At 36.7% G+C, this 22,747-nt stretch overlaps 2 pseudogenes; both read left to right on the forward strand.

Moving 5' to 3' along the window:
- The first annotated feature begins 948 nt into the window (after positions 1-948).
- LOC100732859 (neuropeptide Y receptor type 6-like) lies at positions 949-1,965 on the forward strand (annotated as a pseudogene).
- A 16,693-nt stretch (positions 1,966-18,658) lies between these two features.
- On the forward strand, positions 18,659-18,785 carry LOC111757826 (U2 spliceosomal RNA; annotated as a pseudogene).
- Positions 18,786-22,747: the final 3,962 nt, after the last annotated feature.

Consider the following 22,747-nt stretch of genomic DNA (forward strand, 5'->3'; position numbering starts at 1 on the left):
GATACCAAGGTGTGATGCTGTAATTGGAATATATCTTATTCACTTTGTGCTGCTATAACAAAATATCACACGTTGGGTAAGCAATGGAAAGTACTTCTCACAGTGCCAGGAGATGGGGACCTTCAAGAGCAAGGTGCTAGCAAGTTTAGGGTCTGACAAGGGGTGCTTGTGCCTCTAGAGGGTGCTTTGCCATTGCATTCTCCAGGGGAGGTCAACACTGTGCCCTTTCATGACCAAGGCAACAAAAAGGATGAATTTGTCCCCTGCTTCTTTTTACAAGGCACTAATCCATCAATGAGGGTAAAACTCATGGTCTAATCACCTCCTAAAGGCTCCACCTATCAATACTGTTACATTGGAACATGAATTCTGAAGAGACTGCAAAAACCAAACTGTAGCAGAATCCAATTCCAAATGCACTACTCTGATCTCTGCACTATAATCCCTACTCTTACTTTTACTCTATGTAGGGATCAAGCAGCTACATAACCAGATGACCCTAAGCAAACAGGCAAATTAAAAAAAAAACACAGAAGTTTGAGCTACTTTATAGGCAGCTACAGGTTAACAGGATACCATCACATTTCCTGTCTCCCCAGCTCTAAAGACTATACCAATAAGACTATAAACCACCCTGAGATTTGGGTACAGGTACATACAGATTCCCTGGAAACTTGTCTACATCTTCCCAGGGATATTGTTCCACATACACAATTATCTGCATCATTAAGAATTTTCATTAATATTCTAGATTCTCTTTAATTTTTAGGTTCTCAAGAACACATTCAAATCATTCATATATTTTTACCAACCACAGAGACTGGAAACTATACCCTATTAATTACTCACTGAAAGTCTCAGAGTAAGGTGCTCCCAAGAATCAGTGGGTAAAATATCCACTCATAATACAAACAAGCTTGCAAAACCTTTTCTTACAATTCTGACACAATGGAAGTTTCTTTAAACCAGCCAGCATCTAACAAACCAGTGAGAGGAGCAACAACTCTGCATTTTTCCACTTTGAATCCTGTCAACTCCCTTCTCTAACCTTACCCTGATACTCACAGCCTATACTGTGGTCTTAATCATGGGCCTTTGTGGAAATCTCTCACTCATCATCATTATCTTTAAGAAGCAGAGAGAAGCTCAGGATGTCACCAACATACTGATCGCCAATCTCTCCCTGACTTCTTGGTTTGCATTATGTGCATCCCTTTGCCAGTCATCTACACTCTGATGGACCACTGGATATTTGGGGGGGACCGTGTGCAAACTCGCTTCCTATGTTTGGAGTATTTCCATCTCTGTGTCCATATTCTCTCTTGTATTAGTCACTATTGAAAGATATTGGCTGATTGTGAACCCCCTCCCACCTCCACCTGGAGGCCTGGTGTATCTCATGCCTATTGGAGCATTGCATGATTTGGCTCATTCCCTCCTGTTGTCTCTTCCCTTGTTCCTGTCCTATCACCTCACTGATCAGCCCTTTCGCAACCTATCTCTGCCCACTGACTACAACTACCAGGTGGCCTGTGTAGAGAACTGGCCCTCCAGAACAGACCAGCTCTTCTTCTACCTCTTTGTTTATGCTCCAGGATTTCGTCCTTCTGGGATTCATCCTTATCCGCTACCTGAAGATTGTTATCTACCTGCACAAGAGAAATCAGAAGATAGACAGGAAGTGAGGAAATGAAAGTTCAGCAAGAACAAAAGAATCAACACAATGTTGACTTCCATGTGGTGACCTTTAGAGCCTGCTGGCTACCCTGGAACATCTTCAATGTTATCTTTGACTGATATCATGAGGTACTGATGAGTTGTCTTCATGACCTGGTAATTGCAAGTTGTCATTTGATGCTATGGTTTCTAACATATATAAACCCTGTCTTTCACAGTTTTCTCAACAAAAATTTCCAAAAGGACCTGGTTGTACTTATTTGCCACTGCTGGTATTTTGCACTTTAAGAAAGATATGGACAATATTACCTTTTCACTGTTCAGCTTAAGCTTGTCTGTCTCCTGCATCCACCCAGTACACAATCTGACACACACAAACCAACATGATTCCTTTTCCTTAAGAGAATAGCTGATCACTCAGCCGACTAAGTCTCCATTATTTGTGATCAAGAATCAAAGTAAGGCAGCAGATAGAGAAACAAGAAAGATAGTGACGGTTGGAGAACAAAGTTCCTGGGTCCTGTTATGCAATGGAATATTCACAAACGTGATTAGGAATGATACGCCCAAAAAACAATCCTATTTTCTACTTTCAGATATGAAACTTTCAACCATATAATTGTTCAATGAATTAGCCAAGTCTGAAAGTGCCCTGCCACAATTTATTACCTAGTTAAGTTTCTATTAAAGTTAGGGGGTAGATGTAGCTTAACATATAAAATAAGTACAGTAATTACAACTAATTCATATGCCTGGATTCGATTCTCTGGTTTTCAATAACGTACATTTTCTTCACTAACAATGCTATTAATGTTTCCAGAACTGGCCACAAATTCTTTAGCACTCTTATTATGCTAGAAACCACTTTAACTTCTTAATGAATAATATGGGTAGAGCTTTGTGCATTGAATAGAAAGCTTTGTATCTTGAATTCTTTATATATAGTACATAAGCATCATCATGACTCTATTACTGGGCCTGAAAGACTTCATCAATAGCAACTGTATAATTATATTTAATTAGTTCCAGATTTTAAAACTACCGTCAAATATCTTATTACTTAAACATTTTCAAAGTTCTTTCTTATTCATAGTCATGTAGGAGAATAACTAGATTGTTTTTATTATTTTGGAGTTTTTTGTTTGTTTCTTTTTTTGTTTTTCACCTTTTTGAGACATGGTTTCACTATGCTGTTCAGGCTTGGCTCTTATAGCCCAGGCTGGCCTCTTAACTCACAGTGATCTTCCTGCCTCAGCTGCCTGAGTGTTGGCATTAAATTACTTTTTTAAAAGTTCCAAAGCTACTTTTCAAGTAGCTATTAGACTGGAGACTTTAAGTCATGACCAGCTTTATCATTTCCTTGGATAAACCTCCTTTATACCTATTAAATTTGAACTGAAGCATATTTTTATAGTAAATATATAGCTATTTTCTTTTAAATAAATATTGTCTAAATAGCTGTATTTTTCTCCTCCTGAAAAAAATTTCTCATCCTTTTTTTCTTTCCCTCCTCTCTTTTTCACTCTCTCTAGGATTTCTATTCTCTGTCATTTGAGGATAAATGAACAACAAAAGTCCTACTGGGCACCCTAATGACCTAAAATGTAACCGTCGCACTCTATTGGATGCACATACTCTTATCTAAACACCAAGGTCAGACCCTGTCTAGCTTAGAATCCTAAAAGTACTAAGTCACCTTTCGTCCACAAAGCAGAGTTTTCCTACCCTTCCTACCCTCTCTTCAAACAGAGGTTAGTCCTATAGTTAAGATACAATGTGACATTTAACTTATTTTGTAAACAAATATTGGTTGCAGTTTCCATTATTATAGTGATTCTGATCAAACCACTAAATCAGGGAAGAGCATCAGACTCCCTCGCTGCACCCACAAGCATACATCCCGACTCTACCCCGATTGTCACCCTGAGCATCCAGAAAAAAAAATCTAAATATATGATTAAATATATTACAGTAGTCTTTCCAGCTCTATAATTTGAGTAATTTTCTTCTTTTTAAATTTTAATTTTTTATTTTAAAAAGAAATAAAACAAAATTTCAAAACAAGATAATAGGAGGTTAACAATGGTTAATACATTACGTATTATTATCTTTAAATTAGTTACTCAGGATCCAGACCCAAGCCTTTGTCCGTGAGTCAGCACCATCCATGGACTGTGGAGGGAGAGAACCAGGACCCGTGGGAGGAGATCCCCATCTGGAAACCACACCATTTTCATTGGAGTTTTTTTTTGGGGGGGGGATGTATTTTCTTTTGTTTTGTTTATGTTAACTCTGATGGCGTGAGCAACTATTTAAAAGATAGCAAGACTTTTTATGGAAGCCACTTGATTTCATAAAGTTTAGAAGTCTTGCACCATTTCTCCTGGTTTATTTTGATTGATTTTATTGTTTTATTTTCCTTGTTTTTTCCTCTTCGAAATAAAAAAAATTAGTTACTCAAAGTACAAGATACAGGCATTTAGTTGTCCAAACAACATTATCACCAACACTTTCTTTTCAATAAACTAAGAGAAATTAGTGTTAATAAGTATTTGAACAACAACATATATATATATAGTTGTTGTTGTTGTGTTTCCTTCCTTCTTTTCTCCTTTCCCCATCCCAATTTCTCTTTCCTTTTGAATAGTTTCTTCCCATTTTACAATATCTATTGTACCTTTTGGATCTTATTTACTCTTTCAGCTGCTCACACTAGGAATAAACACAATGTTTACACATGTGAGTCTAATTTATTTCACTTATGAGTATGGTCTCAAGTTGCATCATTTACTTAGAAAAGGCTCCAGTTTACCTTTCTTTATAGCTGAGTAGTACTTCATTGCATAAAAAGACCCCATCTTTTTTATCCATTACTTGCTTGATGGGCATTTGTGTTGTTTCCAAGATTTAGCTATTACAAACTATGCTGCTATAAACATGGGTGTACATATATGGCTGTGGTACAATATTTTTAATTCTTCTGGAAAGATACTCAGCAGGGAAGTAGCTGGTGGAATGGGACCTCTAATCCTAGCTTTTTGAGGAATCTCCACACTGATTTCTACAGTGGTTGCACCAGTCTACACTTCCACCAACAGTGGAGAGGGGTTCCTTTTTCCCCACAGTCCCTCCAGTATTTGTTATTGATTGATTTCTTGATAATAGCCATTCTTTCCAGGGTGAGATGGAATCTCAATGTTTTTTTAATTTGCATTGCTCCAGTGACCAATGAATGATGTCGAAAATTTTTTCATATATTTATTTGCTATCTGTATTTCTTCATCTAGAAGTGTGTGCTCATCTCAGGTGCCCAGTTTTGGACTGGGTCTTTAAATTTGAAAGGTCTAATTTTTTTTAGTCCTTTATATGTGCTCAATACTAATCCTTTGTCTGAGGAACAGCTAGCAAACATTTTTTTCTACACTGTGTGTTGTCTCTTCCCTCTGTTGGTGATTTTGCTTGCTGGGCAAAAGCTATTATTAAGATGAGATCCCAGTTGTTGATTCTTTGTGATAGTTCTTATTCAATTGGGGTTTTATTCAAAAAATCTTTGCCTATACTGATGCCTTCAAGAGTTTTATCTTTTCTATTTTCCAGCAGATTAAATGTTTCTCTTTTAATATTTAGGTCTTTGATATATTTAAAATTTTGTGCATGGTGAAAGAAATAGATCCAATTTTAATCAGCAAGTACAGAGCCAGTTTTTCCAGCGCTATTTATTAAACAGGTTATCTGTCTTCCAGGGAATGTGTTTGGCAGCTTTTTCAAAGATAAGGTAGCTGAGTATGTCTAGAGTTGTTTCAGCATTTTCCAACCTGGTGATGTTCTTCTATAAAGCTCATGTTTTTTCTTTTGAACTTTCTTAAATGCCAATAAAACAAAAGTCACTCATGATATAACTATTCCTACTTGTCTTTCTTATGTTTATTTTTAAATAAAAAACTAGTGAATGAATCAGACTTAAATGCTTGCCTTTGCCTTTAAGGGACTTACGTTATCACAAGTAGAACACAGGTCTGTAAGTAGCTACTTAAGAAACTGTCGTGGAAATATGAACCACATGTTGTGAGGGCTCAGCAGAGATGAACCTCACACAAAAGAAACATGGAAACATTTTAACAACATCACCCTTAGTTCCCTTGTTTATGTTTTGTTTTTTATTTACAGTGTTCTTGAACAATTCACACCAATATGGCCTACGGCTGGGTTACCCAATGAAGAAGCAAGGCCCGTTCTTCTCGGTTGCCTCACCTAGTGACGATTGGGCCTGTCTTCTTCCTTTAGGAATCTGAGGCCACAACTTCATGATGTTTGTCACAGAGACCTAGAAACAGACCCTCTAGCGAGGACTCCAAAAATCTCTCCGATCTTAAGTTTTTTGAGCTGAAAGTAATTTCTCTCGCCTATACACTTTTCTAGAAAGCAAGACTCTTGGTGGGAAGAGTAAGTGTTCACACGAGAACCTCAAAGACTTAGTAGCTATGCTGAATATGACTATCAGTGCAGGAGAGCAGAATGAGAAAGTGCTATAATGCCCTTGCAACAAATCCCTAAACAGTTTCCTATCTGCCCGTTCCTGAGAGATGCCCAGCAGAATTACCCAGACAACGTTAAACAGAGAGAGAATCAAAGCCACAAATTATCAGGAAGCCCAAATGCAGTTTAAATGTGTTGGGTGAATATCTCCTGCAATGTAATACTATATGATATTTTGAAAAAGATATAAATAATTTGATGAAGCAATATTTATGGAGTCTCAGCTCAAAGAAGGTGTTGAGATTGAAGAGCACAGTTCATCAGCTTGAAGAAGAATCAGTCTCTCTTCTTCTGAGCTTTGTTTTTCACAGCACAATAAGCCAAGAAAAATATATTAATTCTTTATAATGCACTCAGTATTGTCTTAGGTATAGAGAAAGTGTAAGCCACAGCTTTAAACACTTTACATCCTAGCTGAGCCTGTAGAGGATTTACAGTACTGCAGTGCAGTAACTTAATGTCTTGGCTTTGAACACTTTTGTTCTTTTTTATTGCAGTATAGTTGTCAAAAATTGTGTGTATATGCAGTGTGCAAAGTGCATTCATATATGTGTACACTGAGAAATGGTTAAACAAATGTAATTACAATATCCATCATCTCACATACTTATTTTCGTTGTGAGAATATTTAAGATCTACTCACTTGAGAATTTTCAAGAATATAATGAATTGTTACTAACAACAGTCACCATGATACAGCAGATATCTTGAATTTTTTCCTCCTATCTAACTGAAATTTGCATATTTTTCCTAATTCTATCCTACCCTTAACTCTAGTAAAAATTTTACTCTCTGCTTCTAAGAGTTCAACTATTTTATATGCACACCTAAGTGAACTCATATAGTATTTGTTTTCCTGTGCTTGATTTATTTCACTTAATAGTCTCCATGTTCCACAAATGATAGATTTCTTTTTTAAAGACTGAGTAATATTCCACTATTATATATTTCACTGATATATATGTCACATTTTATTCACCCATTCATCTCTTAATAATCATTTAGTTTGATTCTATATCTAACTACTATGAAAATGTTTAACAGTCAGACATGGTGGTGGACACCTGCAATCTCTATACTAAGGGAGACTGAGAAAGGAGGATCACTAGTTCAAACCTGGTCTGCTGGGCCGGGGATTTAGCTCAGCAGCATAAGCACTTGCCTAGCAAGTGCAAGGTTGTGAGTTCAATGCCTGGTACCGAAAAAAAAAAAAAAAAAAAAACCTGGCTTGCTGAGCAGCATAGTGAATCTCTGGCTTAAGTAGAAAAATAATTTAAAGGTCTGTGAGTGTAGCCCCTGAGTTCAGTCTCCAGAACTGAAGATAAACGTTGCCACCAGCAGTTCCTTTGATTCTATACCCATAATGGGGTTGATAGATCACGTAATGGTTATGTTTTTAATTTTTTGAAGGACCTTCACACTTTTTTCTCTAATGGTTCTGCTAATTTACATTTCAAACAGTAGTGCACAAAGCTTTCTTTTTGGCTAGGTTGAAAGTCAATTAAAAGAAAGCAGTAATCAAACATAGTTAATATCAAAGGAAACACAGTAATATCCACTTACCTTTATCCTTATAAGTGAGAATATAGTGGGGAAGGGAAGAGGAAATACTCTAGATGAGGGGAAAAGGGAAGTCTTTCAAAACTGATATGTCCAAGAATTCCTAAAATCTCCCCTGAAGTCACCCATGCAATAAATGTGCTCATGCAATGAAGTGGACTATTTCCAGTGGGCGAAGGAAGACCTTCCTCCTGTTTCTGTGCCCAAACTGAGCACTTTACTGAAGTAGGGACACCATTCCTCCTGAGTAAGGAGTGAAAAGTTGTGTGTGCTAGCGACAGGAACACACCTCTCTTCCACCTGGTGACTGGCTGTTTCCTGCTACTCCGTACTTTAAGTTAGACTGTAAACTTTTGGGGACTTTGTCCTACATCTTTTTTTTTACTTCTATGTCAGTTTCTTCATTGTCCCCCACAAAGTATAAAGACAGGAATAAGCAAGAGGGAAAAAGTACTTAACACATAGGTTTTAAAAGTTATTTGTTGAAAAAGGGTTAGGCAGCTTACTTATTTGAAGTTTGAATGTGTTCAAACTTATGCACTGGTAATTATGTAAAAAGAGTATAAAGACTTACTCCTTTTTTTTTTTTTTTTGAACCAGAAATTGAACTCAGGACCTTGCTTCTTCTAGGCAGGTGCGTATGCCACTGAGCTATATCCCTGGCCCTAAAGACTTCCTCTTAATTATACAGATTATAATAATGTCAATAAATCACAACATTTTGAGGCTCTGGGGATTCTGCCTAAACATCTCTCAGCCACCTGTTCTAACTTCCCAGGGTGAGTAAGACCCCCAGTTCACCACTCCCTTATTACCAGTGTCCACATCCGATGTGATGCCAGGAAGACTTGTTTACCCACTGTGCCCCTAACAAAACACAAATCCCGACAGGTGGAGACTGTAGCAGCTTCAAGGCCAGTACAGCATTTGGCACAGAGTAGAGGGCCCCATCAATCTCAGTAAAGCGTAAATGTAGCTTCTGGAGATAGCAAATCTTTGCTTGGACGTGTTATGTGGATCTGAATAATAAGCAGGGCTTATGCTCCCTGGACACAGTATCTGAGGAAGTAGGTGCACAAGTTCCATCTGTCATACAAGAGCTCAAGAAATCTGCATTGGCAGGAAGACAAACAAAACAACAAGGATGCTCAAGGGCAAGATGGATCTTTATAGCTCCAACATCATTTGCCAGGAAGCATCAGCTAACTGGGTAGGTTCTGGGACTGGAAGAAAACGCTCTGTTACCTTCTAATTAGCTGCACTGACAGGTTTTTGAAGCAACAAGCTTTTATAAATAAAAAGCCTTTCAGGGTAACCAGGCTCCTGTAGAGCAGGCACAGTTAGGATTCTTAGAGAATTCAGACTCTAAGCAGAATAGAACCTTACCTTATCTATTTTTTTTTTTTTTTTTTTTGTCTTGTTGAGACAGGGTCTCACTATGCAGTTCAGGCTGGTCTTCAACTCACTTTGTAGCCCGCACTGGCCTCAAATTCACCGCAGTCCTCCTGCTTTAGCCTCCCAAATCATGAGATGACAGGTGTGCATCATTACTTTATCTTTTTGAATGAACTAATTCTCTAATGAGGGGCGTTTTCTCTAATGAGGGGCTAGAAAGACCAAAAACAAACATTATTACTGAGTTACTGATTTGAAGCCCATTTTGGATGCTGTGGTCCCAGAAGATGCCTTTTCCTTCCACAGGAGCAGGGTCTCTGACTCCCAGACATCTGTCACCAGAAAACCCACTCACTAATGAGTCACAGCAAATGCCTTTTCTATAGCTATGAAGCTTCTTAACTTACATACAAAGATATATATATATATATATATATATATTTTAAATGTGCATATATATTTACATGTGTGTAGAACCTAGGAAAATATCTGAAAGGAAATATTCCAAGCACTAATGATGCTTATCCCTTGGTGATAGAACTTTTGGTAACCTTTCCGTATTTTTTTCCTTGTTACACCTTATCTTCTCTTTAAAAAAAAAATAGGTACAACTCCATGAAGTGCATGCATGCATGCATACACGTGTACATATGTATGCATGCACATATGTATGTATACCTGTGCATGCACTTACATGTGCATTGTGCACGTGTACATATGTATGTATATACATATGTATGTGTACATATGTATAAGTGAATGTGTGTGTACATTTGTATGTATGTGTGTACATATGTTATATGTATTTTTGGTGCTGATTACTGATCCTAAGGCCTTGCACAAGCTAAGCGTGTGCTCTATCACTGATCTAAACTCCTAGACCCTTACATTATTTATTTTTTTAGTTTATTTGTTGTTGTTTGTAAAAATACTAACAATTTTTATGTTGACTTTGTATTTTGTATTTTTGCTAAATTCACTCATTAATGAATTCTAATGATAAACCCATAGGTTTTTAAAGTTTTTCTTTGGACATAATCACATTATTTGTGAATAATGACAGTTTTGTATTTTTTACTTTTACCTATGCTTTTTACTTATTATTTTTGTCACATTGTCTAGTGGAGATTAACAACTTCATTGTCCAAAAATCAGTGTATGTGTTTTTATTTTAACTCTTCTTTTTGAAGATATCTTCACTGGATATAGAATCGCCAACTATCAGTTACTTATTTAATATTTTTAAGATATCCTTCTATTGTCTTCCACAATTTCAGTTGAGAAAGTCAACTGTCATTTTTGCTCCTTTTAAAATAATGTATTTTTTATTCCCTTTAAGATTTTCTTATTATCTTTACAACTTGTTTGTAAATCCATTTTATTTTTGTCTATTTGCTCATCTTAGTAAATAGTCTACTAGGAAAGAACAAGTATTTGTGTAATATTTAAATAGGGGATAAAAAACAAAATCTTAAGATAAAACAAACACTAAAAATTCAAAGCGCTTGCCCATAAGGCAGATGTGGTGTGAGGAGTCAAGAGATGAGCCATCTAACATGGGCTCTGAGTGAATCACTCATCCATCCTAAGCCCCAGGCTCCTTATTTGTAAATTCCATCCATCTACCTATCCATCTACCTGTGCAATCAATCAATATTTTATAAGCATCTACTATGGGCTTAAATTCGACAGTGAGCAATACTGATGTTACCTCTACCCTTGTGGAGTTCATGGTCCATCAGAGATGATACTTCTTTTTTTAAAGTTTAATTGAAATTTGGGATACAGCTTTATAGCAGAGCACTTTCATAACATGTGTGAGGCCCGTGGGTTCAATCCCCAGTGAGAAAAAAGAAAAGAAAAGAAAAGTAAGTTGTAACAAGGGCTACAACAGGGAAAATACAATACAATATTATGAAGCCACATAGGAGGAATTAACCCAGTCTAAGGAAAATGGAGATAGGAAGTAAATAAGGGAAACTTTATGAAAGAATTTCTTTAAAAGTGAGATCCAAATTATAATTAGGACTTAGCCAGGCAGAGTTGAGCCTCTTTGTAATCCTGCAGTTCTGTGTGCTTGTCCTGTGATTCTGCGTTCTAAGCTGCATTATCACTCGGGAAGATTATACTACTGGTAAGTTTGCAGAGCTGAAGCTGAAGCCCAACCCTTGACTATCCTTGACCAACATCCTTGCCAGTCTGTCCAGATGAAAGTCTTCTAGGGCAATGGACATTGGTCTTACCCCACTGAAGAAGCATGCGTCTCCCCTGCCTGGTGAACATCTTCAGCATTGGCATCACGAATTCAGAAAGACATGAATAAGATAAATCATGCCTGCCAGAATGGTGGGGCCTTTCACGAACATGTTCAGACCCATATATCTTCTCAAAAAATATTCTCTAGCTCTGATTTTGGAGAAATTATGAAAGTATGAGACCAAGATTTCAGACTTTTTCCTGGAAGGTCTTTAGACAGCAACTTCCAGGACAGATCAACACCAAGCAGGTATTGCATCTGATTCTAGAGCCTAATGAAATGCTGGGCATCTGGCAGAATGAGGCTGAGACATGGACTTACATGAATAGTCACTGGAACGCTGACCCGTGGTGATGTGTACAGGGACTTTGTTTTGTCTACCGAGCAAGTGGTAGAAAACAGCTCAGAGATCTCATGTGCTTTCTCATCCTTCTAAGAGGCTGCAAGGACTATTTGCCTGCTCATGCATCCAGGGCTACAAGAAAACCATCTCTGGTGTGTAGGGGATGGGAATATCAAAGTTCCTTTGAAGCAGGAGTTTGGGGTTCTCATCCCAATTCTTTATATTTTTATTAGTGCATAGTAATTACACAGAATGTGTAGTTCCTCTGTGGCTTTTTTCACATGTCTATGGAACACACTTTATTCATCCCCATTCTCCCATCCCAACTCTTCTGGAGACTTATTTTTAGCCCTGAACATGTCCTCTAAGCACTGCATTCTCAGTTCTGCCACCTGTAGAATGGGACTCCTGGGGTTTTCCTTTTTAAAATATGTGGAATGGAATACCCTGTCTTTAACATCTTCACACTTGTGCAGTCACTTGATGACACTGTTTCTGCATGGGGAGAGGAGCACAGGGAAGTAGAAACACATTCCCAAAATAGATGGAAGCCGTGAGGGTTTCTGAGCTACACAGCTCTGGGTCAGACTTTTGTCCCTGCCATTTATAAGCTGAGTCAAGCTTCTTCTTTAATATCTTCAAATGGTGAGTTCTTACACACATCAGAGATATAATTCTTACCTTGGGGAACTCCACTAGGATTGTTCTTTATGTGCCACAAAGAAGGGATGCAAGAAATAGTAGCAGTACTAAAATCTTTGAAACCTAAATAAATAAGCCCTGAGAAGGTTGCCTTTCAATAAATTTACAGAGATCAGATTCAGCCCACAGATCAAAGAGTAGGTTAACAATGCATGGGCAGTTCTAAATTCTTAAAGATGAGGGGAGAAAAAAGCCAGATGATTTCAAGCTGCTGTCACTATCCTTTCTCAACCATGTAGATTTTTTTATCTACTATGTAGATAAAAAACAGCCTTGCTGTCTCTTTAGTGGGGGATCCCTCTTTACTCAAGAGACCTGGTTTCACAACCTGACTGCAGAGCACAGCAGGAAAGGTGGCAGGGATTGCGATTGTAAATACATAACTGGGGAGGGTTTCACTCCTAGGTGACCCTGAAGCGAGGCTCTGGCAGTGAGGTTTGCAGGAGATTGAGGGCCAATGAAGGCTTCCTGAGGCTTGAATGTGCCTGGCAAATGCAAAGAACTTACAGAAAGGAGAAGGACACAGAGACGGAAGGGGAGAGTAATAGAGGAAGAGTCCTGAGAGGTGGGAGTTGCCACCAGGTGGCCTCTAAAGTGATGGTCTTTTCTTAGACCTCAGTCTTTGTCTCTTCTAACACATACACACAAACAACACACACACAGAATGATAGCACTCAAGATCAGGGACCAACAAGGATAAAATCAAGAGACAACATAGTAAACTAATGGACTGGGAATCAGAAGACCAGCTTTCTAGGCCTAGGTCTAAAATTAACTAAGTGGGTTACTGTAGGTGAATCATTTTCCTTCTCTAAATTCATTTTCTTATCGTAAAACGAAAGGATCTGGCCAAGTGGGCTCCATGATCACTTGAAGCTCAATTAATTTTGATTTAATATATTTGTTATTGGCTTTTGTTTGTTTGCTTATTTATTTTTGTGGCACTTGCAGATTGAACCCAGGACCCTCACACTGATCTACATCACCAGCTCTTTTTTTATTTTTTTAATGTAAGACAGTCTTGCTAATTTGCTAAGTTGTCCAGGCAGGACTTGAACTTGTGATCCTTCTGCTTCAGCTTCCCTCAGTGCTGGGGTTACAGGTATCCACCAACACATCAGACTCCAGAGGTTTCTTTAATCTGAAAAATTATACATAATGTCTCCAACAAATGGCTAGAACAATTCAATATATAGTGTTTAGATTCATACCTAACATCATACCGTATCAAAACACTAGTGGATCTAAACTTAAAATTTAAAGCTGTAAAAATTACTTTTGAGAAAAACACACACACATAATAGGATGTATTATGGTAATCATGGTTGGTTTCCTATTATCTTGTTTTGAAGTCCTATAATGTTTTCATTCTTTTGTTCAATTGGTTTTATTGTTTTGTTTTGATTTTATTATGTGTAAAGGTATGAACAGCTATTCCAAAGAAAATGAAACATTATAGTAATCACTGTTCATTTCCTGTTATCTGATTTTGAAGTCCTGTAATGCTTTCATTCTTTTGTTTTGATTTGCTTTAGTCTGTTTTCTATTATTGGATTTTATTGCACATGAGGGTATAGACAGCTATTTTGAAAAGAACAGGAGACATTATGGTAGCCATTGTTGATTTCCTATTGTTTAGTTTTGAAGTTCCATAATTCTGTTATTCTTTTGTTTTGATTAGTTTTGCACTATTTTATTTTGTTTGATTATATTATGTGTGAAGGTATGGGCAACTATTTCAAAGAAAACAAGAGATATTACGGTAGTCACTCTGATTTCCTGTTGTCTTGTGAAATCCTATATTGCTTGCATTGCTCTATTCTGATTTTCTTTGTTCTGTTTTGTTTTATTCTCTTTAAAATAAATTTTTTTTAAAAAAAGAAAAAACACAGGAAAAAAAAAAACATTGTGACCTTGAATGAGACAACAATTTCTTAGATATAATATCAAAAGCATAATCCTTTAAAGAACAAATTGATGCCCCTGTGAGCCTGTCAGCTGCCATTACCATCAAGAACTGGTAACCAGCACAGCCAGGAGAAGCAGCCAGCCATGCTCCTACGTACCTGCCACCATTGGGTGAGTCTCAGTATAGATGCGTGTGTCTGCAGAAGCCTACCCCATGCCCCACAACCTCCCTGGGAACCTAGGTTAAGAGAAACCCAAATGCCTGGCTCATTTGCCTACATTGTAGATGGGCAGCCAATGCAGGAAGCACCTGGCACCCCACAACCAGATTATTTGGAGGAACCCAGGAAAATGTCATGATGAAGGAACAGGGCCAAGGATTTACCTCAGCAGCTCAAGCACTTACTTGGTAAGCACAAAATTGGGAGTTCAATCTCCAGTATAAATTTTAAAAAATGAAGGACCAAAAAACAATCTCAGACCTCTACCCCCACACAGAACAAGTCTAGATCATAGGAATGGAAGAAATTGGAAGTTGAACATCTGAAATTTCTCAAATGATAGCAACTGAAGTAAAAAAAAAAAACCAACTTTATGAAAACAACTTTAAAAGTAATCAGATCAGAAATAATATCTCAGGTAAAAGAAGAAATGACAAACATAATGAAAGAATTGTTGAATATATCTAAAAAAAGACATAAATTTAAAAGAAGAGCATATTGTGCTTGACCAGCTCTGGGGATCTTGGGCCTGCCTGCGCCCTCAATTCTGGAAACTGGGCAGCCTGAGGTGACTGTCCCCACACCATCCTGAGCCCCGGGAGTTTAAGAACATTGCTCCCACTGGCCAAAGAACTTCATGGCTTCCTGCCATACTTAACGGGCTCCACAGGGCTTGGCCCTGCCTGCCCCACACACAGTGACCCTCTCTCAATCCAGGGAACTGGACAGCCAGAGTCCCAGGAGCTGAGAGCATAGAAGAGGATTTCGAACAGGCTCAGGGGAAGCCTTGGAATAACACTTGAAACACGGAAATATAGGAAAATGATAAAACAAAAGACCAAAATGCAATCTCAAACCTCCAGCCCATCCCAAGAAACCTTAGGAGCTATGTACATAGAAGAAAATATATGCCATACACCTGAAATACCGGAAATAATAGCAATTGAAATAAAGAAGCAACTCTGGGAAGCTTTAAAGGAATTTAAACTAGAAATACTCTCCCAGGTAAAAGAAGAAATGATAAAAGAAATGAAGGAGATGCTGAACATATCTCAAGAAGACACAGTTAAAAAATTAGAGGAACTAAACAAAAAGATAGAATCCCTAGATGAACTATATAAGAAAAAAACAGAATACAAGAAGCAGATGCAAAAAGATATACAAGAAATCAAAAATTCCATTGAAAGTTGTCAAAACCACCTCAACAAAAGTGAAGATAGAATTTTAGACCTCAAAGACAAGATTGCATCTATTGAACAGGAAACAAAAGATCTTTTAAAAATAACAAGGAATCAGGAAATAACAATTCAACACCTGCAAGATGATGCAAAGAAAAACAACATAAGATTGATAGGGATAAATGAAAAAGAAGGGGACAACATAAAGGATGTCAAGAGGATATTTAGAGAAGCAATAGCTGAAAATTTCCCAAACATGAGACTGGAAACTGACATCAGGATCAGTGAAGCATATAGAACTCCAAATAGCCATAACCAAAATAAAACTACACCCAGACATATAATAATCTTCATCCCAGAAATCCAACATAAGAATAGAATATTACAAGCTCTCAGAGAGAAAAGACAGACCACCTATAAAGGAAAACCTATCACAATCACAGCAGACTTCTCAGCACAAACAATAAAGTCAAGAAGAGTATGCAGTGATGTATTTCAGATCCTAAAGGAAAATGATTTCCAACCTAGACTGATGTACCCTGCAAAACTGTCCTTCAAAACTGATGGAGAAATAAGATACTTCCATGACAAAGAACAGCTGAAGAACTTCATGATCACCAAGCCAACCCTGTGAGGAATACTGAAAGACAGTTTAGATACACTTAGGAAAAAAACCACTAAGCAAAGCAGACAATTAAACAGAACGGAAAGATAAAGATGCAACAGCAGAAAGATAACATGTCAACAATAAACCAATATACAAAAGTTATAACCATTAATGTAAATGGTCTCAATACACCAAATAGAAGAAACAGACTGGCAGAATGGATCAAGAAACAACATCCAACCATATACTGTCTACAAGAAACCCATCCTACCCAAAAGGATACTCACAGACTGAAAGTCAAAGGATGGAAAACAATACTTCATGCAACAGGAACCCAAAATAAAGTGAGAGTAGCTATTCCATTTGCAGACAATATGAACTTCAAACCAAGAATGATCAGAAGAGATAAAGAAAGTCATTACATACTGGTTAGGAGAAAACTTCAAGAGGAAGAGAAAATGATCTTAAATGTATATGCATCAAATTCCAGAGCACCTAGTTATATAAAGCAAGTATTAATAGAAATGAAAAACCAAATTAGCAATAACACAATTATAACAGGAGACCTTAACACACCATTGACACCAAGGGACAGATCAACCAGACAGAAAATCAGCAAAGAAATAACACAACTGAATCACACCTGTGAACAAATGGACTTGATAGACATATATAGAGTGTTCCACCCAACAACATCAGAATACACATTTTCCTGAGCAGTACATAGGACATTCTCTAAAATAGACTATATACTAGCCCACAAAACATATTTAAATCAATGCAAAAGAGTTGAAATTACCCCATGCATGTTATTGGATCATAGCACCATGAAACTAGAAATTAATGATAAAAGAAACTGCAAAAAATTCCACAAACAAATGGAAACTGAATAACACACTCTTGAGCAATTGGTGGGTCACTGGGGAAATTAAAGAAGAAATTAAACAATATCTCCAAGCAAACGAAGATACAAGTACAACTTACCAGAAACTGTGGGATGCAATGAAAGCCATCCTCAGAGGAAAATTTATTGCACTGAGTTCCCACATCAGGAAAACAGAACAAATACAAATAAATACCTGATGCTACATCTAAAACATCTAGAAAAAGAATAACAGGTCAAGCCCAAAGCCAAAACAAAGGAGGAAATTATAAAATTCAGAGCAGAAATTAATGCAATAGAGACTAAGAAAACAATCCAAAGAATCAATGAATCAAAGAGTTGGTTCTTTGAAAGAATAAATAAAATTGATAAGCCTTTAGCCAACCTTATTTAAAAAGGGAAGAAAAAGCTCAAATTCATGCAAAAAGAATAAGGAATGAAAAAGGCAAAATCACTATAGATTCTATAGAAATACAGAAGATCATCAACACCTATTTCAAAAACCTCTACTCTCATATATCACAGAAGATATAGACAGATTCCTAGAAACATAAAGTACCAAAGCTAGGTCAAGAAGATGTAAAGCTGCTGAATAATCCAATTTCTATTAATGAAATTGAAAATATAATTAAGTCCTTACCTACAAAGAAGAGCCCAGGCCCAGTCGGATTCACTACAGAATTCTACAAGAAATACAAAGAAAACTTAATGCTGACTCTCCTCAAACTCTTCAATGAAATTGAAAGGGGAGCAATCCTTCCTAAGTCATTCCTGGAAGCAAATATTTCTCTAGTAGCAACACCTGAGATAGACCCAACTAAAAAAGAGAACTGTAGGCCAATCTCCCTAATGAACACAGATGCAAAAATTCTCAATAAAATATTGGCAAATAGGATACAGCAAATCATCAAGAAGATTATACACCACAGCCAAGTGGGGTTCATCCCAGGCATGCAGGGATGGTTCAACACACACAAATCAATAAATGTATTCCACCATATCAATAAAGCCAAAAGGAAAAATCACATGATCATTTCTATAGATGCAGAAAAAGCTTTTGATAAGGTCTAACATTCGTTCATGATAAGAACCTTACAGAAAATTGGAATAGATGGTCTTTACCTCAACATGATAAAGGCCATTTATGACAAACCAAAAGCCAGTATCATACTAAATGGCCAAAAAATGAAGGCCTTTACCTTAAAATCAGGCACAAGACAAGGATGTCCCTTATCATCACTCCTATTTAATATAATACTGGAAATACTAGCCAGAGCAATTAGACAAGAGAGATTATTAAAAGGGGTAAAGATAGGAAAAGAGGAATTTAAATTATCATTATTTGCAGATGACATGATACTTTACATAGAAGACCTCCAAAACTCCATTGAATCGCTTCTCGGCCTTTTGGCTAAGATCAAGTGTAGTATCTGTTCTTATCAGTTTCTTGCCTGCCAAAACTCCATTGAAAGACTCCTAGATATAACAAATAAATCCAGCAATGTAGCTGGATCCAATGCTCAAAAGTCAATAGCATTCCTATACACTAACAACAAAATCACAGAGAGAGAAATAAGAGAAGCCACATCCTTCATACTAGCAACCAAAAAAATGAAATATTTAGGAATTATTCTCACAAAAGAAGTAAAAGATCTATATAGGGAAAATTATAATACACTGAAAAAAGAAATTGAACAGGATCTCAGAAAATGGAAAGATATCCCTTGCTCATGGATAGGAAGAATAAGTATTATGAAAATGGCCATTCTCCAAAAATTGATATACAGATTCAATGCAATCCCAAAATAAAAATACCATCAACGTACCTCATAGATCTAGAGAAATCACTCCTAAAATTCATCTGTTACCAGAAGAGACCTATAATAGCAAAGACAGTTCTAAGCAGCAAAGCCAAGGCAGGAGGCATCACAATCCCTGACTTGAAGTTACACTACAAAGCATCTGTAGTAAAATCAACATTGTACTGGAATCAAAACAGAGCTGAAGACCAATGGAACATGCCAAACATGTTCACTGGAAGAATGACAGTCTCTTCAATAAATGGTGTTGGAAAATCTGGCTCTCCATACGCTGAAAACTAAAACTAGACCCATGCCTATCACCATATACTAAATTAAAATCTAAATGGATCAAAAATAGGAATATTAAAACAGAAACACTAAATCTATTGGAAGACAAATTGGGTAAAAACCTTGACAATATAGGGGTAGGTAAAAAATTCATGAACAGGAATCAAACTGCATGGGAAATACTTCCCAGAATCAATAAGTGGAATCACATCTTATTAAAAAGTTTCTGCATGTCAAAAGAAATCTCCAGCATAGTGAAAAGAAAACCCACAAACTGGGAAAAAATCTTAGTGAAGTCTCCCTCAGACAAAGGACTTCTGTCTAAAACATATAAGGAATTAAAAAAAATCAGACCCCCAAAATTCAAAGATCCAATCCAAAAATCAGCATGTGAGATGAATAAACACTTCTCAGAAGAAGAAATACAAAGGGCAAATAAATACATGAAAAAGTGTTCATCATCATTACTCATTAGAGAAATGCAAATTAAAACCACACTGAGATTCCATCTCACTCGTGAAAGAATGGCCAGGATTAAGAAAACTACCAACAATAAATGCTGGAGAGGCTGTGGGGAAGAAGGAACTCTCCTGCACTGTTGGTGGGAGTGTAGCCTGGTATAACCATTGTGGAGGTTGATCTGGAGATTTCTCAGAAAGCTGGGATTGGAAGTCCCATTTGTTCCAGCTATTCCACTTCTAGGCATATTCCCAGAAGAACTGAAAGCATCATACCACAGTGATATATGTGCACATGTTTATAGCAGCACAATTTGTAATAGCCAGATCTTGGAAACAACCTAAGTGTCCATCAACTGAGGAATGGATAAAAAAAGATGTTATTTTTATACAATGGAGTACTACTCAGCTATAAAGAATGATCACATTGAGATATTTATAATTAAGTAGATGCAGCTTAAGATCATACTCATAAGCGAAATAAATCAAACTCACATGTATAAATACCGAATAGTTTCCCTAGTGTAAGAAATGGTAAGAATACATAAATGTATGTGGTAATCATGATTCCCCACGATATTGCTATGAAGCCTTATAATGTTTTCATTCATTAGTTAGAATGGTTTTATTCTGGGTTGTTTGATTTTATTGTCTGTGATGGTATGAACAGCTATTTTTATGAAAATAAGACATTATAATAGCTAGTGCTGATTTAATGTCATCTTGTTTTGAAGTCCCACCACACTTTTGTTCTTCTGGTTTTATCATGTTCTATCTTATTGGATTTTATTATATGTGATAGTATAAACAAAATTTTTATGGACAAGGAGATAATACAGTAACCATTTTTTGTTTTCTGGTAGTTGGTTCTGAATACCCTGTAATACTTTAGTTCTCTTGAATGGTTTTACACGTCTTGTTATGTTTGATATTATAGTGTATGAAGTGTACTCAAATATTTCAATGAAAGAGACACTATGGTATCTACTGTTATGTCGATTTGTCTTGTGGTGAAACACTATGTTGCTTAAATTGTTCTGTTCTGACCTGTTTTGTTATGTCCTCTTTTATCTTAATCTTTTCTAAAATTAAAAAATAAAAATAAAAGTGGGAATAAAAGAGGGGCATAGGAAAGTAATGCAAATTTTGAATGAACGATATAGGAAAGAATTTCAATTCATGAAATAGATTGAAAGAGATATCCAGAAAATTAAAAACTACTTTGAAAGCTAGCAAAACCACTTGAAAGCAACTGAATATAAACTTTCAGACCTTGCAGACAGGATTGCAGCTAGTGATCATGAAAGGGAAGATCTCTTGAAAATAACAAGGAACAAGGAATTAACAGTTCAACAGATGTGAGATGACACAAAGCAAAATAATTTAAGAGTAATAGAAAAAATAGCAGAAAACTTCTCAAGCATGAGAAAAGGACCATACAGATAAGTGAGGCATAAAGAATTCCAACTAGCCACAACCAAAATAAATCTACATTCAGACATATAAATAATAAAGATCCTAGAAATCCAGCACAAGAACAGAATATTAAAGGCTGTTGGAAAAAAGAAACAGATCATCTATAAAGGAAAACCCATCAGAATCATGACAGACTTTGTAACACAGACCACCAAGTCAGGAAGAACTTGGAGTGAAGTGTTTCAAGTTCTGAAAGAAAACAATTTCAAAGTCGGATTGACGTACCCTGCAAAACTGTGTTTCAAAATTAATGGAGAAATAAGATACTTCCATAATAAAGAACAACTGAAGGAATTCATGACCACAAAACCAACCCTACAAAGAGTGATAAAGGATATTTTACAGAGAGATAGACATGACCATGTTTCAGGAACAGCAGGAGAGGGGAACTGCTGACCAGGACAGGCAATTGATGGAGGGGAAAAGTGGGGAGCCAACAGCAGGAGGATAGAGGATAGCATGGCAGAGATGCGCTTAATGTAGATGGCTTCCCTTCACCAACAAAAAGAAACATGGGCAGAGTGAATCAGGAGACAGGGTCCTTCAATATGCTGCATAAAAGAAACATTTGACTCAAAGGGAAATTCTTGGACTAAAGGTCAGAGGAGAGAAGACAATGCTCCATGCAACATGGACCCAGAAAAAAGCAGGAATAACTTACCTATCAACTACAGAATGGGTAAGACAGATATGGTATTTTTATACAATGAAAAGCTCTAAAGCTAAAAGCTATAAAGAAGGATAATCTCAAGGCTCTTGTAGGTAAATGAAGGCAACTTAGATCATGCTCATGGGTGAAATGGTTAAGAGTCACATGGGTGAACACATGTTGTCTCCCTAGCATAAAAAACTGAAGGAGTTAGTAGGATCCAAAATGTACAATAGATATTGTGAACGTGAAAGAGGAGGAAACATGTAAAAAGGGAAGGTGGTAACCATTGTTAATTTCCTACGATTTTGCTTTGAAGTCTTGTATTATTTCCATTGTTTTGTTTTGTTTGATTTTATTATGTCTGATGGTAGGAAGATAACAAGATAGACTATGGTAGCCATTGTTGATTTCCTATTATCTTGTTTTGAAATTTATATTACTTTCCTTGTTTTGCTTTGATTGACCTTATTATTTCATTTTGTTTCATTTTACTCTTTAAAATAAAAAAGAACAAACTGATGAGCAAACTATCAAAATTTAGAACTTCCACCCTTGGACGGCAGTATTAAAACAAAGAAAAGACAAGCTGGGCTGGGTGCAAGTATTTGTAAGGATGCCTCTACTGTAGGTCTTCCATCCACAGTATATTAAGATCCAAAGTATATATAAAGTACATGAAGAACATCAAAAAACTTAATAATAAGAAAACATCCCAGTTGTTTAAATAGTTGAGAAAAGTTGAGAGCAAACACTTCATCTAGAAGATGCACAGATGGGAAGTAAGTGTATGAAAAGACTTGACAT

The sequence above is a fragment of the Cavia porcellus genome, unplaced genomic scaffold (assembly GCF_034190915.1).
Source record: "Cavia porcellus strain 051 isolate PalLab524CR breed Dunkin Hartley unplaced genomic scaffold, mCavPor4.1 scaffold_19, whole genome shotgun sequence".
In the NCBI taxonomy this organism is placed as follows: domain Eukaryota; kingdom Metazoa; phylum Chordata; class Mammalia; order Rodentia; family Caviidae; genus Cavia; species Cavia porcellus.